General features: G+C 37.1%; 1 protein-coding gene and 1 long non-coding RNA gene across 2 annotated transcripts in view; both read left to right on the top strand.

The window, feature by feature from the left end:
• The window catches only part of LOC129774444 (partitioning defective 3 homolog), a 237,060-nt gene that overhangs the window by 40,552 nt on the left and 176,069 nt on the right, over positions 1 to 20,439 (top strand). The gene's annotated exons all lie outside the window — the stretch shown is intronic.
• LOC129774626 (uncharacterized) lies at positions 15,248 to 16,105 on the top strand. The gene is made up of 3 exons (XR_008742739.1): positions 15,248 to 15,519; positions 15,578 to 15,759; positions 15,823 to 16,105. It is a non-coding gene; the product is annotated as an uncharacterized LOC129774626 (long non-coding RNA).

Below are 20,439 nucleotides of genomic sequence, written 5' to 3' on the forward strand. Positions count from 1 at the left end.
CTAAAACGATACTTCGAGAACCTAACCATCGACCGGAAGGTGAAGAACGGCAAAAATGGATGCTCCGTCAGTGAAAAAGATCACAAGCGCGTAGTTAAGCAGTTTAGACGTGATCCGAGAAGTTCGGTCCGGGATGTCGCCAATAAGCTGAATTTGTCAAGTTCATTCGTCCAGCGGACCAAGCAGCGGGAGGGCCTGCGTACATACAAGGTTCAGAAGGCTCCTAACCGCGACGAAAGGCAAAACATGGTGGGGAAGACGCGAGCCCGGAAGCTGTACACCGAAATGCTGACGAAGCCGCATTGCCTGGTAATGGACGACGAAACCTACGTCAAAGTGGACTTTCGTCAGCTGCCGGGCCTGTTGTTCTTCTCCGCGGAGGACAAATTCAGCGTTCCGGAGGAGATTCGCAAGCAGAAACTATCCAAGTTTGCCAAAAAGTACATGGTGTGGCAAGCGATCTGCTCTTGCGGAAAGCGGAGCGCCCCCTTCGTGATGACCGGCACGGTAAACGGGCTGGTTTACCTTAAGGAGTGCCTACAGAAGCGCTTACTACCACTATTGAAGCAGCACGAGGGCCCGACCATCTTCTGGCCGGATCTCGCTTCGTGCCACTATTCAAAGGACGTGTTGGAGTGGTACGAAGCCAACAGGGTCACCTTCGTGCCAAAGGAAATGAACCCGCCCAACGCGCCGGAGCTTCGCCCAATAGAGAAATATTGGGCGATTATGAAGCAGGCCCTCCGGAAGAACCCAAAAGTTGTCAAATCGGAGGCGGACTTCAAGAGAAAATGGATTTCTGTTAAAAAAAAACTACAACCTGACGTTGTACAGAACCTTATGGACGGGGTAAAGAGGAAGGTGCGAGCATACGGACTTGGGCTCGAAGTATGAATAAAAAGAAAATGCCAAAAGTTGTTTAATAGTTTTTATTTTACTGTCTAAAATTTTCAAAAGGATCGGTCTACTGGGCGAATTTCTACAGCGTTTTTTCCGTAATGCAACTTGATGTGACACACCCTTTATCTATAGCGGACCTTACACCACAGCAGTGGAACTCCATACAATTCACTAACTAAAAAGTATCCACATTTTTATCGCTTGTTTACGTGAAGAATATATTTTTTTCAGGCACACTTGATTTGAGTGTGTATGGATTTCTAGCTGTCTTGACGCAAGGTGTTTAATGAAGAATGATAAGATGGGAAGGTTGATATAAACATGTTTATAATTAAATTAGTTTATTCAAATATTAATATTGCCCTTCTTTAATTATTCAGTGCAATTTCATCGAAATTTGATAGAGAAATTAAAAAAGGAATTTTTTTTTCAATATTTTTCTGAGATGATTATTAAAATTATTTATTAAATTAGTATTTAATTTCTGAGTTTGTTTGAATGACCGACTGAAGGTGATCCATAGAAGAATAAGATTTCATTTGATATGTCGATTTTTTAAATCGACTCAATGGTTGAAAAGTAATGACGTTTTGGAAGAAATCTTACTTACTTAATCATCAATAGGCCCCAGTGGCACGTGCTGTACCCAAAAGTCGTCTCCATTCACATGAATTTTATATTTTTTTCCAATTCTCAACTTTCAAACTTTTTTTAAGGATCAACATATCATATCTTTCTATTAATCCGCAAACATGCCTAGTAGTTACTTAAAAAACCAAACTCATAAACGACAAAAAGAGTCTTCGATTGTATATTTTTTATATATTTTTTTACAGTTTTACAGTACACATTCACTTATTGGCGCTTTTTTAGTTGGAGTGCTTTTTAATTGGCGGTTCTTTGCTAGTCTTTGAGTGCTAAACTCAAAAAATGAAGGCACAGTATAAAAGTTTTTAGTTATGCTGTTTGTCTGACAAATATTTTAGTTTAAAAAAAATATATAGAAATATATATACAAATATAAAGTGAATTATATCACATCCACTATTCAAGAAAGTTGATGATACTTTTATTTTCTAGCATCAATCCAAATGCAGTAATACTAATTATTATCATGGCCGCACTAAAAGACATGAAAAACAACAAGAAAAACGCCAACTTTGAAATTTGTGAACTATTGCAGTATTACTTCAGCCATTCCATGCCAAACTGATATAGAGGTTTTCGTATTTTCGTGAAAATTGGTAGCTTGTTTTCGTTATGGTAAAACATTGTACCTGTATTTTTTTTTTGGTGATTCGATTTTTTTCACTTTTCCCAAAAATGACTTTTATCAAAAAGTCATAACATTCGAACCACTAAGCCGATTCAGATGATCGACGCATCAAATTGAAGTTAATTAGCTAGTCTTTTATCAAACTTGCAAGAAATTTAAATTTTGGTTTCGGCACCAGCGGCGCTATAATTTTCTATTATTTTTTTTAAACTGAGGATTTTTTACACATTTACATTTTTTACTCAGAATCAGATGTGTTCTTTTTTTCTTTTTTGAGTTATAATTTTAACCGAGATAATCGATTTATCAAATTAAAGCTAGAATTTTTAGGAAAAATGATGCACTTGCGAAAAAAAATTAATTATGTTTTCGTGATTAATAATTGTATCGGTTTTTTTTATAGTTTACATGGTTTAGGGACCAAGGGCGCTATATTTTTTATATTTTTTTCGTGAAACCTTCACTTAACACAGTAAAAAATCAGAGGTGTGTTCTTTTTCGTTTTTGAGTTATGATTTTTCAAAGTTAACATGTTTTTAAGCTTCGTTCGATCATCCTATGCGATAAGACTATTTATATGCGTATAGAATTCCCCTTTTTGCAAGTGTGAAATTATTGACTTCATTTAACTATGTCGATTATCTGAATCGGTTCAGTAGATCAGAAGTTATGAATTTTTGAAAAACGTAATTTTTGGAAAAAAGGAGAAAAATTATTTATTTCGGTTAAATTTGAAAAATCATAATTTAAAAACGAAGAAGAACATATTTTGGATGTTATATAAAAAATCCTCAGCTTTCGAGAAAAAATATAAAAAAATATTGCGCCCTTGGACAATGAAAAAACAATTATATAAAAAACAAATACGATCAATAATTAAGGAAACAAAATTATTTTTTCTTGCAAGTATATTTTTTTTTTAAAAAGAATAGCTAACTGGCCAATTTGATATGTCGATCATCTGAATCGGTTTAGTAGTTCGAAAGATATGAGTTTTTGAAAAAAGGGGAAAAACTAGATTTTTCGAACCACCCTAAAATGGAATGGGATCTAACATTTTGCGATAAGGAACAAAACTACTCATTTACACGAAAATCTGAGAATGGAATATATATAACACTAAAAAAATATAGTTTGGTGTTAATTTCCCCGGCAACTAAAAAGCTGATTATTAGAAACTAATTGATGTTAACTTTTCATTACCTTGTAAATTCTAGATACAATACCAACAGAGGGTATTGAAATATACGTTACCTAGTCGTATAATTATTGTATCATTCAATTTATTTCGCTGAGAATATTTTAAAATATTTCAACCGATGCTCTTGCCACATTTTAATTTTGTTTATTCAATGTCCAGTTTCTATGGCGAAGCTTCATTCGTAAATTACACATTTGTCATTATTGGTGGAAAACGACCATAAAGGTTGTTATGAATAGCACAGCAAGTTATTATTACAATACATATGGGTTTATTTTGATAATGCAAATATTAACGACATTATACATAAACCGATAACAATGCATTATAATATTTGTCCACAGGACTTTCCGCGTCTATACATATATATATATATATATATATATATATATATATATATATATATATATATATATATATATATATATATATATATATATATATATATATATATATATATATATATATATATATTTTATTCAATTTTCAGTTCGTAATTTCTATCCCATTCCCCGTTTTTATCATGATGATGCTAACATTAATAACATTATATACGAACCTCCCACCTTATATATGACGTCTCCCACCGTTTTAGAAACATCTTAACATTATGTTAAATTTTTAGAGCGTAAACCATCTGTCAATTTTTTCACTGTTTACACTTTCTTACCACAAATCGTTGCCACTTTTTTCTATCATGTTCCACTTCTCTTCTCTGCTTACACGGTCAACTTTATTGACAATATGATGACATTTGAGAGCATAATGACAGCTGAACATGGCCGACGACGCAGAAATCCGGATTTTCTGATTTTCGAGCATCAATATCGAGACATTTCATATGGATGCATGATGTTGACGTTTTACCTCACGGACTTCCAGACTGAGTTGCCAGATATGCAAGCGCACATTTAATTTTTGTTAGTCTTTTTTGCGATTGCAATTAAAATTTATAAACTACTGAAATTGTACGAATCATAAATGGAAGCTTTTGGTTTGGAAAACCGATACTTTGAATAGCAAAATACGGTACTTTTCACGATACAAATCAAAACTTCAAAGTAAACTGACAATGTGATGGTGAGAGAATGATGGATGGATGAAACTTAACAACGTTTTAGGAGTTTTTTAACGTTGAACTCGGTCATTCTTTGCGCTAGTGAGCGGGTTGTGTGTTTCTTCACATTCCGCTATAAAATTTGGAGAATGATCTGGGAAAATCACAGATGAAAAAACATCATGTGTTAATTCAAGCTACAGTAGAATCCCGATTATCTGCGAAATAGCCGGGCAAACTCACCGCGATTAACGAAAATCGTGGATGACCCATTAAAGGACAAAAAAAATGCAAACACGAAAAGAGATGTTTCAACCTTAAAACTATGTTCTATCAATAATCTATCCATCAACATCAACTATTCATCTACCAGTGTACACCAGTGGCTAAATAATGTAAAAGCCATGACCACAACAAAAGAGTATGGGCCTACCACTCACTAACAAATTCCGGAAAGGCCTATTGATTTACTATGGAACTCGCAGTCACGAATAATCCGCAGGGCGGATCACCCGCTCGCGGATAATCGGGGTTCTACTGTCATAGTCTCATTTATGGAATAAAAACATTTGCTTGCAGATAAAATAACTTGCATATATTGCATCGCAAACTAAAATAATCTAGCATCTCTGAAACTGAAAGGAACAGTCTGTATTTGTGAAACGAGTATTATGATGTATTTTTGAGAAGAAAAACCGATTTCCAAAGTGTAAATTATGAATGAAAATTAACTTTTACGAATCAAATTAGTATTCTATGTGAATGCAAATCACTTTTTTTTCTGCAAGTGGTGCGAAAATCCCATACAAAAATTATGTCTGAAATTGACGTTATATTATAATAATACATTTTAGTAGGAATATCTGAAAATTCAGGGGAAATAGGTTAAGGTTAGGACTACGCGCTTCAACTAATATTAAATAATACCAAGTAGATATTTTCATTAAAATTTTACCAATTGAAAATTGCCTTTTAGCCTTCTAATCTGATAGAGAATAGTTGGGATCCCAAACTCAAATGTCGCCACTAGCCATCGCGGATATTTTCGTTGTCTCGGGTTGAGGGCGATATTGACCGTGTAAGGTGGAAAAATATTGATTGAGTTTAGATCAGATGTTGAAAGCCTAGCTGTCACGATATTGAAGACACTTATTGTCAATCCGGTTGATCGTGTAAGGTGCCCATATCTCTTTCTTTCCATAATAACTATGGATAACAGCTATTACAACCATCCTCTCTAGGGGCTTTGGTCCCTCGGCTCTGGTTCTCAATAGTTTCAGGTTGTTTTTAGGACATGCTACCATAGAGATCTGTCATTCGCAGGCGGAGTTATTTATAAATGTTTTTTTTGTGAAATTAAAAAAAAATATTTTAACAAAAATGGATCTCAGATTTTGAAATATTTTTCCCCAGGGTGATTTTGAATTTTTTTTTTGTAAAAATTTTAACATTTTCCTATATTTAATTTTTTAATCAAAGTTTTGTAGGTCTAATGGTTTTTGAGTTGATTTGATTTTATACACCTTTGAACGACACACAATATTGATCTGGGAAGGAAATTAAAACGCTTTCATACTTCTTCCCCACATCAACCGTGCGAATGAATGTCAATTGTGAAAAATATCCAAAACGTTACGCGGTCTATTTTGCAGTCGGTGTAACAAACATATTTCGTCATCATCGGCCCCGGCGATCATCATCATCGTACTTGTTTTCTAATTCTTCCGAATGCGCTTAACTGCTATGTTAAAATGTTTATGGTTTTTTTTCTCGTGTGGCTGTTTCTCTTCACTACTAGTCAAAGCGACAATATTTCTCTCCTCTGTTACAATTTGTTTTGGTTTGCCGCTTTTTACTGAAATTTAACGACCGACAAACCGAAAGCCGCGCCGCGTCGAAGTCCATTTAAAAAAAATTTGTTTCGTTTTTCGTCGCTTTCATTGGGTCCAGAAAAAAAAAACGAACCCCAATTGATTAGTCGAGGGTTAATCGCACCCGTCTGTTTCTCTGATCCCGAGATCCTGCGTTCGATTGGTCCACTTCGTATTTATAGGGGTTTGTTCGGCTTGACCCAAATTGGGAGGTGGGTGAAAACAAAGCTAGGATCGTTAATGGATCTGAGGGAGGATCGAAACCTTGAAACTCTAGAAGTAATTATCAACGTTCCTCTCTGTGCTACAACGTTTTGGTTCTGACGAGCTTCAACCAATTTCGAACACTTTGTAAGCCATGGTGTGGGCCCTCAATTATCTCCAGTTTTGTGTTTCCATTCAATTTTGAAAAATGAGGATGAAATCGAAATTCTACTCACTAATACGCGCGATGATTTCAGCGAAATGCACCAACTTTTCCACGAAAGCGATGTTCGTGTTTCAGATGATGGCTCACGAAAAAGGTGCATCGAAAAGGAAAGACCTCTTCCTTCCAAAGTTCATAGCGCGCTCGTCTTACAAAACACGAATGCCGTATGACTTCGTATGTTCGCACAGGTAACAGCTAAATCGTGGGAAAACGTCACTGTTTGCAGCGCCACAATTGCGCTTGCTACACTTTGTATGTGTGCAATTGTATGTGTGCTCACTCAATTGCTGAACGCTGCAATTTTAACTTCGATGGGCGCCGATTTACTTTCAGTTTCGATTCATTTGTTTGTCTGTTCTGTGTGTTTTCTTGTTTTTTTTTACACGCGCGCGAGTTTCGTTGAATCAGTCCGGGGAATGTGTGTTCCGGTGGGAACCGGGTTATTGGATTATCGTCCAGAATATTCGCTGGAAGTGGGTGCTGAATCATCCAGACGCACGTGAGCCATTCAGATGTCCGCAGAATCGCCAGGCTTTCACCCATGTGCTGTCGATAAATTCACACGCTCACCTCCGTCCGTTTGTATTCGCTGTTTCTCCGGCCAAAAGTGGCGCTTCTTTGAAAGCAAATTGAGAAGTTATTATAGCCAATTACGAATAATTCGGTACGCACCGATAATCAATACGCGAACGATAATAATCGAATCATTAGACAATAGGATATATTTAGCTGCTTGGCGAGGCTTAGGATTGGTCGGAAATGCGTACCGTTTGTGTGTGTGTGCGTTTTCTTGCAAATAATCCGCACTTATTGACTTATTGGGAGCGGTTTCCGTACCCTCAAAACACAACTATTAGTCCTTCCTGAGAACACGTGACGCACAGCACAACATCTGCTTCGTTTCGGTTGGACCGTGGTCATTAAGCCGACCTGATGGGGTGGGTGAGGGGAGCTGGAAAGAAGTGATCCGTGACATTGAAAACGCAGCAACGAACGGAAATGCTACTTTGAGAAGGGTTTTCATAATTGCAGAGGCCGCCGCTTCGTACAGTGAACCGTATGATGGGGTGCCAGAAAAAAAACACTACAATAAATGTTCAGGATGGATGATTGTTCTGCAATTTAGTGATTAGTAACGGTCTGGATGAAGCGTTGTTCGATGTGACGGACGGGATACAAATAAACGGGACTTGCGGTTGTGATGGAACTCTTTGAAGTTTTTTTTTCAATCATCAAAAATTTTTTATCAATCATCAAAAAATTTTGCTGTTTGATCCTCTCCGGTTATACAGTAAAGGTTTATCGATTTCATATCGTCTTGTTAATACATCAATATTTATTTTATCACTGAAAATAGTACAGGGTTTTCCATTTCGGGCTTCCGAAAGTATACAGCCCTGCGCTGACAACCGTTTGACATAGCTGTCAACCAAAGCGTCATATCGTTAGTTGAATGTCTGCCATTTTACAATATGGATCGTTTTAGCATCGCACAACGTGTTAATTTTGTTAAATTATACTATAAAAATGATGAAAAATCGGCAAATGTTTTTCGAGCATTACGGACGGATTTTGGTCGTCATGGACGGTCTACAGAGCACACAATCGCTAATGTAGTGCGTAGATTCGAACAAACTGGATCCGTAGCGGATATTGTGAAACCTGTGCATCATCGTAATGTGCGTTCGGCCGAAAATATTGCTGCTATTGCTGCCAGTATGGAGGATGACCCGAATGTTTCGATTCCACGGCGTGCTCAGCAATTGGGCTTGTCAAACACATCATTGTGGCGAATTTTGCATTTGGACTTGCACCTACATCCATATAAAGTCCAACTGGTACAAAAATTAGAGCGTGGTGACCATGGAATGCGTCGGGCATACGTCGATTGGGTGAACGAACAACAGCAGCAAAATGCTGAATTTTCGCATCAAATTTTCTTCAGCGATGAGGCACATTTCGAACTCGGCGGCTATGTGAACACCCAAAATTTCCGTATATTGGGGCTCAGAAAATCCACACGTGATTGTTGAGAGGCCATTGCATCCACCAAAAGTCACTGTTTGGTGCGCATTATGGTCTGGTGGAGTCATCGGGCCGTATTTCTTTGAAAATGAGGACGGCGAGACGGTAACTGTGAATGGTGAGCGCTATGGCCGCATGTTAACCGATTTTTTTTGCCACAAATTGAAGATATGGATACGGATGACATGTGGTTTCAGTAGGACGGCGCCACGTGCCACACAACACGACCGAACATGGCCATATTGCGAACGAAATTTGAGGGACGCATAATTTCGCGTTTTGGTGATGCCAATTGGCCGTCCAGATCATGCGATTTGAACCCGCTAGACTTTTTTTTGTGGGGTTATGCGAAAGACCGTGTCTATGCTATCTCTCCGCAAACTCTTGAACATTTGAAAGACAACATTCGTGAAGTTATGACCGAGATACCGCCCCATATGTGCCGAAAAGTCATCGAAAATTACCTGTTCCGGATCAAGGTGTGCGAGGAAGCCCTAGGTGGACATTTGAATGACGTTGTATTTCACACATAATGGCATATAGACCGTTCCAGAAAGTATGGGCACACTGGAAGATCGCTGCCGTTCAATTGTAAATAGTTTTCTGTGACTGTGTTTGGATACGTCCGTTTGTTCAAACTCTCTGCTTCATTTTGGGTCAAACACAGTCGATTTTTATCACATCCTTTCAAAATGCGAGGACTTTCCGCAGAACATCGTAAAACAATTGTGCACAAATGGACTACAGTTCTTGGATTGTCCCTGAGAAAACTGGCGAAACAGAAAGGCGTAAGCGTTAAAGCTGTTCGAACTGCGATCCGTAAGTATGGTGAGGAGAATTCCTTTCTGGATCTGCCGAAAACTGGCCGGAAACCGTGGTCCAGTATGCTCAAAACCCGACAAAAAGATACAAGAAGTATTTACTACCAAACCTTCGGCATCGGGGAAAATACGAGGAAAAGTTCGCCATCTTGGATATGATTAATCAAATGAAGATTTTGTTATTATTTTTTGTATCTAGAGATAATAGAGAACATATTTGCTGAATAAAGTTTCTTCATAAAACGTAAAATACGCATGTTAGAGTCGTTTCCAAGTGTGCCCATACTTTCTTGAACGGTCTATAAACCAAACTTTAATTTGAAATAAAAGTTTCATCGAAATTCGAATTCTAAGTGTGTTTTATTTCAATTTACTTTCGGAATTTAAAGTTGGAAAACCCTATAAATTTTGCGCAGACGCGACGCGTGACCAACTGAGCTACCTGTTCAATTTCATTTGCAACATTAAAACAACAGTATGGCGATGACAGATTTTAACATTTTTATTTCTCAACATTTATATATACAGTAAAACCAGTTTCTGTGCGGTTTTTTATGCGATTTTTTGTGTGGTATTTGAAATAAAATGAAGTAATCGCTCATTTTTTTCTATATCTGATATGTATTCTTTCGCTCTACATTGGGACTGCGTCAGTTAATTCCCATTGTCATGTTTTGTTTTGTTTGTTTCAAGATGTCAGTAGGAGCTTATTGACAGGAGCAAAGAGTTGATTTTATGACCTGTGCAAGTGAGTAGATCGCTTATGAAAGTGAAAAAAGGAAATCGAATGTTGATCACGAATGGAATCATTAGGATTTGGGTTACTTTCTTAGGGAATTTTTTTCATGCGGTCCCTATCCATCACATAACAAAAAGTTTTTTTTTCAAATTGTTTAGCGAACCCGTTTTTTTTGTGCGCCCCCTATCACCCGCACAAAAACAGATTTGCCTGTATAACAAAAGAATCCTACGGTCAACTATGAGCGCAAACTTATCAATGAATTCCTCATAAAATAAAGACATCTGCCCTATGTCATAAAGGTAATCTTTTTCTACAGTCATCATCATAATTCCGAATAACCGTTTCTGGTCAGATCTCGACCGCAAATAATTCTTGATCCGTCGAACAACAAAAAAAGTTCATTCAACGGATGCCGTTGTATTAGGCAATGTCAGTATAATTATGACCAGCCGTTTCGGAGATGGTTTGATGCAGGTTTTGTCCAACGTTAATCGGAATAATGACAATAATTTAAAAAGAACCGTCAGCTTATTACAAAGCTTCGCTTCATAGAGTTTCGAGTGGTATGAAATAAGCATTTTCAAATTCCCAGTAGGTAATGCGACATCGAAGTCGGCAAATTTTTTGTGATTCAACAATGCGACGAATTTGTATTCATCTAGTTCCTTGAAACGTTTCGTCATTTCGTCAATAATTTTGTCTGTAATCGATTCATATAAAGGACGACAATTGATGACGTTACTGTCAATCATAGTTTCGCCAGATACATCAATTGCATCTTTGAGCGTACTATCGGAATGGTGATCTGCCTTGAATTCCTCTATAGAAGCAAGGCATGCCTTGACGATACGCACAAATTCTACTACGTCTAATTCCTTTTTTACAAAATTTGATAAAGAACATCCGTATGTGCAAAAATATTCGAAAAAAGTTTTAGCAAGTATATAGTGTTGAACTCAAGCATGAATGCATTAGGGCCTCTGGTTGTAGTAACAGTTACAGCATCAAATACACTGTCGCCAAGGTAAATCTCACCCAAACATTGATAGGTGCATAATTTTTTTTTATCCCATTTATTTATTTGAGGTTCATTAGCATTTTTGCTGTAACAGAGCCGAATTTTAATCGTGTACATGTCACATGGTTATCATATCTATAATTAGCACATTACACACAGTTGCCATTCGCCAGTATTCCTTCTATACCATTACATATGGTACATTCACACAGTAGCCATTTAGGCGTAAGAGTATTCTTTCTGTTCTTCCGTTATCCAGCTAGATCACCGGACAGCGGAGACAGTTGATTGATCATTGTTGAGTTATTTATAGAACAGCAAGCCCGCTGTGTCTTGCAGAGCAGAGCAGTTGTATGGATGAATCGATCTTATTTCGACCGTGGATCGATCTCCATCGCTGATGATTGTTGCGTGGACGTAGCTATTCTGTAACAACACAAAGATGGTCAATGAGGGCCCTGAGTTTTGAACTCACGATCGATCGCTTACTAAGCGAATGCGCAACCATTGTGGCTATGGAGACCCCCATGGTGCATAATTCAAATCATCTATTTTTGCAAACATTTGGTATTTTGGTCTCCATGAATTGTTTCAATGTCTCGCTGCGTTTTGACGACTGCGAGAAAAATGCCGCAAGAGATGAGATCGTATTGAAAAACCTTGACGTTTTCTTGTTGTTTGTGCACGAGTGAAACCAAGTTCAATACGTGTGCGCGACAGTGAATATATCATACATACGTGTACTATATGTACCGGGTTCAAGTTGCCGAATGAACAAAATCGATAAAAACGCTCGAATTGAAAACACACATCAACGAAGAATACCACACATCCACAGAAATCATGAATGAATTGGTTCGTTCTTTTATTTGTATCATGCACGCTCGTGGTGTTTGGTGCTGTGTACTCTCGCGGTCTCGTGCCCTCTCTCAAATTTTATTGACGTCAGGAATAGGAAGAGAAACAGAAAGGGAAACGATGACAACTACAAACAAACACTGAAGAATGGTGGTGTGTATTTTCCATCGTTTGCATCGGTTTTGTTCAACAGAAATATTGAACCGAAAACGTCATTTTTATGCAAGGCGGTGCATTAGTAATAGTGATCGTTTCATACGTAATTGACTGTATTTGCCCTGTGTTTGGTTTGGACGGCTGGTTCAGATGAATGCTTCGAACCCGGGAGTCATTACTGCTTATTTCGTAGCGTTGCGCGCGGGTTGGGGTGTATTCAAATGTTTTTATTTATATTATACTCTTCACGGTGGGTTTGAGTTCCACCAAAATAGAAAATATAATAAAGATATTCGGGATAACATGGAAATCACAAAAATAAATTAGCTTCGATAATTACATGTTACAATTGTGAAATAATATACATTTTATTCTGAGATTGTCTACCTGTCCTATGAACAGTTTGAACAGGCGGACGAAACGCCTCTGATTTTGCGTTATTTCGTCAAAGCAACCGATGGTGGTTGATTAATGATTCATTGTTGTCCTTGCGAGAACAATACACAAGCCGACCTTATAGCCCTTTTACTAATGCGTTTGGTGCATTCAGTATACATCGCGATAGTTCTTCATCTTCAAGATATGTCGCTGACATACACACACACTGCCGATTATTTCATTTCGATTGTGTTTTTCGGGAACATACCGTTTTGTCTCAAATTCCGAACACTTAAGCTTTGTTGGCCATTAAAAAGTGTCCCATTACTCAAAATGGTACTTTTTCGCGAAATTAATGTGGTTTTTGGATACAATAGAGCCTTTTCTTCCATTTGGCCACCATAAAATTTATTTACAAACTGACCCGGCACACACATTCACGTTTTTTTTTCTACTAAGCGCACGTTCGTAGGCCCAATCGCAGAACTATTCATTGATTGATTTTCTAATCTACCCATCAAAATTATCTTTTACTATACAATTCCTAGTACTTCTGATATTATTATAATGACGAGTTTTTGTAGACTCGTCATTATAATATCGGGTTATTTTCAGACACAATTCTCGTTCAAGATTTTTCAACCACTTGCAAGTAACATGTTTCTCCGTTACATGAAATAAATGTTTGATACAGAAAATATGATAGAATAAAGACAGCCCTAAATCGGACAATTCCTTTCTCGAAATTTGCTCTTATTAACCATTCGGTGATCTATTTTTATTTATATAGATAGAAGAAGATGTTGGAGTGCGTTTTTTTACAATCAATTGTCATGTTTGGTTGAAATATGTGTATTATGTTTACGGGACCCCCTCTCCATTTCAGAGGAGGAAGGGGTGTAATACCATCATAGAAACATTTCTTCTATTCAAAAACCTCCATATGCTAAATTTGGTTCCATTTGATTGATTGGTTCTCGAGTTATGCAGAAATTTATGTTTCATTTCCATGCAGAAATTTGTATTTCATTTGTGTGGCAGACCCTCCCCCCCCTCTTTGAGAGGGGGATCGAGTGTCTAACCACCAAAGAAACATTTATTGCATCCTAAGACCTCCACATGCCAAATTTTATTTCGTTTGCTTGATTAATTCTCGAGATATGCAGAAATTTGTGTTTCATTTGTATGGCAGCCCCCCTTAGAGAGGGGGAGGGGTCTCGAACTATCATAACACCTTCCCTGACCCCAAAAACCCCTACATACCAATTTTCATGTCGATCGGTTCAGTAGTTTCCGAGAATCAGACAGACAGAAAGACAGACAGACACCACTCCGTTTTTATATATAGGGTTGGGGAAAAAGAAATGTCGTATTTCTGATCGAAATTTGACGCTTTCTTTAACATACTTAAACTTATCCAATTTTAGTCAAATATGCGCCGTTTTGCTCGCAAACTTGTTGCCATTTAGAAGGCAACTTCATTATCCCCCCCTTATAAAACCCTCCCTCCTTATTTGCAAAAAACTCAGACAGCCAGTTTTCGCAAGCCTCTTTTGAGGCCAACCTAGTATCACCAAGAGCGTTTTGCCTGGACCATCAAAGATGTGTGAGGCCGAGCGTTGTCCTGGTGGAAAACAACACCATTCCTATTGATCATTTCTGGCCGCCTCTGGTCAATCGCCTGATTCAAACGGTCAAGCTGCTCACAGTAGAGAACCGAGTTGAGGGTCTGGCCATAGTTGAGCAGCTCATAGTGGATGATTCCCTTCCAATCCCACCAAACACACAGCAAAACCTTCCTGGCCGTCAATCCGGGCTTGGCGATGGTTTGGGCCGGCTCACCGCGCTCCGACCACGACTTTTTTCGCTTTAGGTTGTCGTACGTGATCCACTTTTCATCACCAGTCACCATCTTCTTCAAAAATGGGTCGAGTTCGTTCCGTTTCAGCAGTGCATCGCAGGCGTTGTTTCGGTCTAAAAGATTTTTTGCGTCAACTCGTGTGGCACCCATACATCCAGCTTTTTTGGAATCCAATCTTCTGCAAATGGTTCCAAACGGTTTTATGGTCTATACCCAGTTCCTGGCCAATCGAGCGAGTGCTCACATGCCGGTTTACTTGGATGATTTCAACGATGTTATCGGTTTCCACGACGATTGGCCTACCAGTACGGGGTGTATCTTCGACAGCCACTACACCAGAACGAAATCGATCAAACCAACGCTCTGCTGTGCGAATCGTTACAGTATCGGGTCCATAAACTACACGAATTTTTTCGGCCGCCGTCGTTGCAGTTTTACCTCGCCGGTAGTAAAAACGTAAAATATGGCGAATTTCTTGCTTGGTGGACTCCATCTTTGACGCGCTATATCCTGAGACTGAAAAGGACAATCACAACACTGTCAAAACGACACTTGTAGCACAGATTGTCGTCTTTAAATAAGCGTATAGTATGACGATAAGTACAACACAAGATATGTTTAAGGCCATCTACACACTAGGCAACCTAAGTTGGAAAGCAACTTAACGAATCTGTCAAAAAAGTTGAGAACATGTGTAATCAAATGGGAGCATACACACTAGGCAACTGGCAACTTTGGTCGGACCAACTTTTTCGATTCAACTCAGCATGTCGAGTCGCGCGCGATTTGTGTCGGCAACCTTTTCGTTCAATTGCTGTTGACGTTTTTTCTGATTTCTGCGTTCATTGAATTTCAATATCTGTCAGTGGTGATGCAAAACAGTGTTTACAATATTGGCGCATCTGTTTCTATGAACGAACGAGATGTAAGTATTTTGCTACTTTGGTTTAGTTTATATATAATATATATTCGTTTGACGTTAGGAAATGCCATCAATATGCAAGTTCTCTTGATATACCGTCCGGGAAGAGTGCTGAATTGGTCAAGGATGCGTATAATATTGGAGATTGAGCAAGAAGCACAGAATCCGCTGGATGTGTTTTTTCCAAGTTAACAGCAATTTTTGCTGTCTGTTGTTATCAGCGAGCCGAAATAAGTATGTTAGGTAAATATGTCACCTTTAGCTTGATGCCGTCGGTTATAATAATGATTCAACAAATACCAACAGATAGCCTAAGATTGGATAATTCTGGTCAGATTTCCCGGGAAACCGTTATCATCCCTGATTCTCGATTGTACCATGTGCGAAGGTGCGGTCTGCGAATATGTGACCCCTGGGAGAATTTTTCATATTTAGCGTTAGTGTATACATAAATCATTCTTTAGAAGAATTGTTGAAAATTTTTCTGTTTTCTTTATATAATTCTTTTCGGCTGTATTCTTATTTCAAGGATTTTTTTATGTTTGTAAATATTGTTTGCTGGTTTGTGGTATTACTCCAACGAAAAATAAATATATACATCCATTTTTTAGAAATATTTCGAATTTAGAAAAAAAGCAGAACCCAAAAGAAATTCTGAAATCTATTGTACACACGAAGGAATATTAACACAACGGTACATTTTTTAAATAAAAATGGTATTATTGTTTGATATATGAGATGAAACACCTTCGAAAAAAGTACATCCAGGAATGCCAGATAAGCAGATTTTTTTTCTGCTATAGTGTAAATTGTATTTCAAATGTGCCCTTTTGATTCTATTGTAGTTTTAAGAAGCCGCGTATGCATTCAATTTGATTCGATGATTTGTGAAATTAAGTTTTTATTTATTTTTTCTTTGCCTGGTGTCAAGAAAAATCCCAAGTAAAGTAGTTTTTTTCAAACCAATTTTTCATAATTTGCTCTCCGTATGATTTTTTCGGCAGTTAAATAAATGGCATCTCTGCCAGCGATTAGGCAGTTTATGATGACGGATAAAAACTTAACGAATTCATCGCGTTCGAGTTGTCTCAATGTGCAGAGCTGAGTTGGCGATGCGATTGACATCGCCAACATAGATCGGGTTGCTGTTGCCTAATGTGTAGACGGCCTAAGTGTTGCCATATATTGACAATATACGACATTTCTTTTTCCCCAACCCAATATATTACACAGTAGCTATTTTTGGCGTAAGAGTATTACTATTCTATCGATGCACACATCTTGGAGAGTGCATTTGACCCTGGTTCAAGTTTTCCAAATTTGCTTTTTCAATGCTAGATGCGAATGAATTAAGGAAGTTTGAATCTTTTACAATTCAAAACCATCATTATTACTGACGATACAAGCCAGCTGTATAGACTCTTGTAACCAAGCCAGAAAAAACGATTCGCATACATTTGTGCAGATCGCTAGTGTTCCCTATGTCCCTAAAGCGAAGCGCATCGCAAGCCCCACCCCTTAGTGATTCATTAGCTAGTCTGAAATGAATGAAAGCAGCAGCTGAGAGGCTGAAAATTCATGTGCATTTGGCCTAAATTAACTATTATTGAAATCCTAAATGCAAGGCTAAGGACAAAAAACTGGAACATATTGGGGGTACGAATTGAAAAACCAAAACCGATGGAGAAGATGAGAAGATGGAGAGTAATACTGTTGCGATGTATTTTTCGAGGGCTGCCGAGTGGGCAAAAGATCTGTTAAGCGTTATGAAATCCGCCTTATTACGAAAAGGAAAGGTACACACAATCAACTCAACGCCGTTATTCCATTTGAACCAAATGCCAATGACACCACACTTCGCACAAAGGTTCAACTAAGTTAGATTAATATTGGTTATACAGCGATGGTAAAATTTAAGAGGTTCACCACACCCCACGGGTGTTTTTTTTGTTTGTTTGTTATCTCGTGAGTGATGTTGATGCCCTGATGATAATGATGTCGGAGCTCATCTCGCGTGAGCATCAAATTTCACTTTCATTGCCATTGCGTGCAATTAGCGGCGGAAGATGCGAAGGGAGCCATCAGCAGCAGCATCTTTGAACAATAACAGAAGAAACGTCATAAGATGAAAAAAGGTTTCCATGGCGCGTTCGTAAAATGGGAGAAAAGTGGCAACAATTGCAATTGCATTGTATATATGGATTCCCAAAGTAATAACCTGCATATAATCCATTACCACGAACCAGATGGATATCTTCCCCAAACTTTTTTTTTCTCCAAACCCGAACACTGGAAACTAGATTCCAATAGTAACTAAAAGGAAGCAGCACTGTATGATGTTGTAAATATGACTTTTAACGAGAAGTTCGTCACAATAGTATGAGCGATAAAACACTTTCACGCTATAAGTAGCCTCTAAAAAGTTCAGTTCACAATTCACAGTTTGAAGTCAAGGATGGTATCTTCCTGTTTTGAATGTGTCAATTGATTTATGGGCAGAGCGGCTGACAATGTGCGTGTGTGTGTGTGTTCTGTGACATTGACGAGCCAGATTTGGTTACGATGGTGATGCGCACAGATGGGATGCATTTTGTTAGCGTGACTCATTTGAGCCTACTCTTGAGTGTGTAGTGTTTCGTCGTCAAGCGAACAACATCTGGACAACTGTTGCGCCTGTAAACGCGAACGGAGATCCATTTGGGTTCTAAGAATATGGGTTTCCACCATTCGAGTGAGTTAATATGTTTGCAAATTTACATGTGCAAATACAGCTGGAAAATAATGATATTGGCTGTGGAAAACGTGAATTAATTGATTCACAGACTTGGTTAGATACAATTGTTGAAGATCAAATTCTCGAAAATTTGATTTAATACCAATTGAAAAGCTAAGCGTACAATCTATAATAATTCGAAAAACGACTTGATATATTTGAATTTAATTATCTATTTTGAACAATTCATCAATTCCATGGAGAAAGGATCAACCGAAACAAAGATTATTCTGATTGGGCTTTTTTTAAATTTTAGGACATTTTCAAGCGCTTATTGCTCAGTCACTTTTTAATGGGTATACGAAATTTTTGCACCAATCGATTTGAACTCTCTCTAACAATCTATTCAGAAATGGGTATATTCTGCAAAAACACCGCATTCTTATTTACCCATAATACAGAATAGGGCACCCTCAAGGCAAAACGAGAAATACGTGTCTAGGATACTCTAGTTTGTTCTTTTGAATAATCGAAATGGCACAAAAATAGTTCCGATCAATGTGTAATATTCACCCTGATTAAAGAAGTGTATCTATTTTTTTTACACATTTTCTTCTCCTTTCAGTCTCTTTTATTATTTTTTTTTATCTGTATTATAGTGATTTTCAACTCATTTGGCTGGTTCGTCACTTTTTACTTCCATTTTTTTGGAAGAATGTCGGGAGTGAGAATTGAACTCGTGACCTTTAGCGTGAGAGGCATGGATGTTACCACTACGCCAGATCGCCTCCACCAGTCTCTTTTATTCTTTGCTGTCTCTCTTTCCTTTTTTTCTTTTCTCTCTTTTCCCTGCTGTTGCTCTTTCTCCTCTACCCGTCTGTCTCTCTATCTCTCTTTTTCATTTTTCTTTCTTGCTCTTTCTGTTCCCCTTTCTCTCTTTCTATTTTTGTCCCTTTTCTTTTGTCCTTCTTTCTCTCTTTCTTTCTCTTTTTGTTTCTCTTTCTCTTTCTGTTTCTCTTTCTCTTTCTCTCTTTCCCTCTTTTTTCTCTTTTTTTCTATCTTGTTTCTCTTCCTTTTTTTACCTTTTTTTACTTTTTCTCCTTCTGCCTCTCTTTCCGTTTCTGCTAATTGAAAGAAGAAAACAACAAAGAAGAAAAAGAAAGGAAAAGCCCTTTTGTTTTTCCCTTTATGTTTTTCTCTTTTTCTCTTATTTTCAAATTTAGAGAATTTAAAAAATTGGAAATTTAGATTTCTACTTATTAAAAACTTAAATTTTTGTGAGCTTTCCAATTTAATTTTTTTAGTTATTATTTTTATATTTTTAAAATTCTCCATTTTTTGAATTTATCAATTTTACCACACTTGTAAATTTTAAATATGAACTCTTTTTCAATTTTTCAATTTTACAATTTTAGTATAATGTTTAATTTTAAACTTCGACTTTTAATTGTGTTTGATTTCACATTTGTTCAGTTTTGCGATTATTCGAATTTTCAATTTGTCTACCTTTGTAAATTTTTAATTTTCAATTTAAATTTTTTGCTCAATTTTAAAACTTTAGAATTTTCAATTTTTAAAATTCTTTACTTTAATTTGATTGTTCGGCAATCGTAAGCTTCAAATTTTGATTCTAAATTGTTTTCATAATGTACAGTTTTTAAACTTCAAATTTTTTGTGTAATTTAATCAGGTTTTTGAATTTTCCTTTCTTTACAATTTTACCACAATTGTGAATTTAAACTTCGATTTCCAATTGCGTTAAATTCTCATGAATATCAAAATAATCATTCATGTTTTCATTTTTTCAGTTTTTCTATCCTACAGCTTAACACAATTGTAAATGTTTACAATTCTCAATTTTATAATTTTACATTTTTAAAATTTATAATTATTTATGTTTTTAAATTTTCATTATTCCATTTTTCGATGTTTCAAACTCAATTTTTTTTCAACATTTTTTTCAATTTTATAATTTTACTACAATTGGAAATTTCAAATTTCGATTTACAATTTCATAGCGTTTCCATTTTACAAATATTAACCCTTCTGTACTCGCGCGCAAATTCATAACTAGTATACTCGCGCACGGTGTCGCGGGCCGTTCATGTTCGTGTAATATCGCTATTGTGGACTTTTTAGGCGTTATTGGTATTTATTTAAAGAAACGGAAGTGAATGAAAAAACTTCACAATTTCTTTCAGTTTTAATAG

The sequence above is a fragment of the Toxorhynchites rutilus genome, chromosome 1 (genome assembly GCF_029784135.1).
Source record: "Toxorhynchites rutilus septentrionalis strain SRP chromosome 1, ASM2978413v1, whole genome shotgun sequence".
Lineage (NCBI taxonomy): Eukaryota > Metazoa > Arthropoda > Insecta > Diptera > Culicidae > Toxorhynchites > Toxorhynchites rutilus.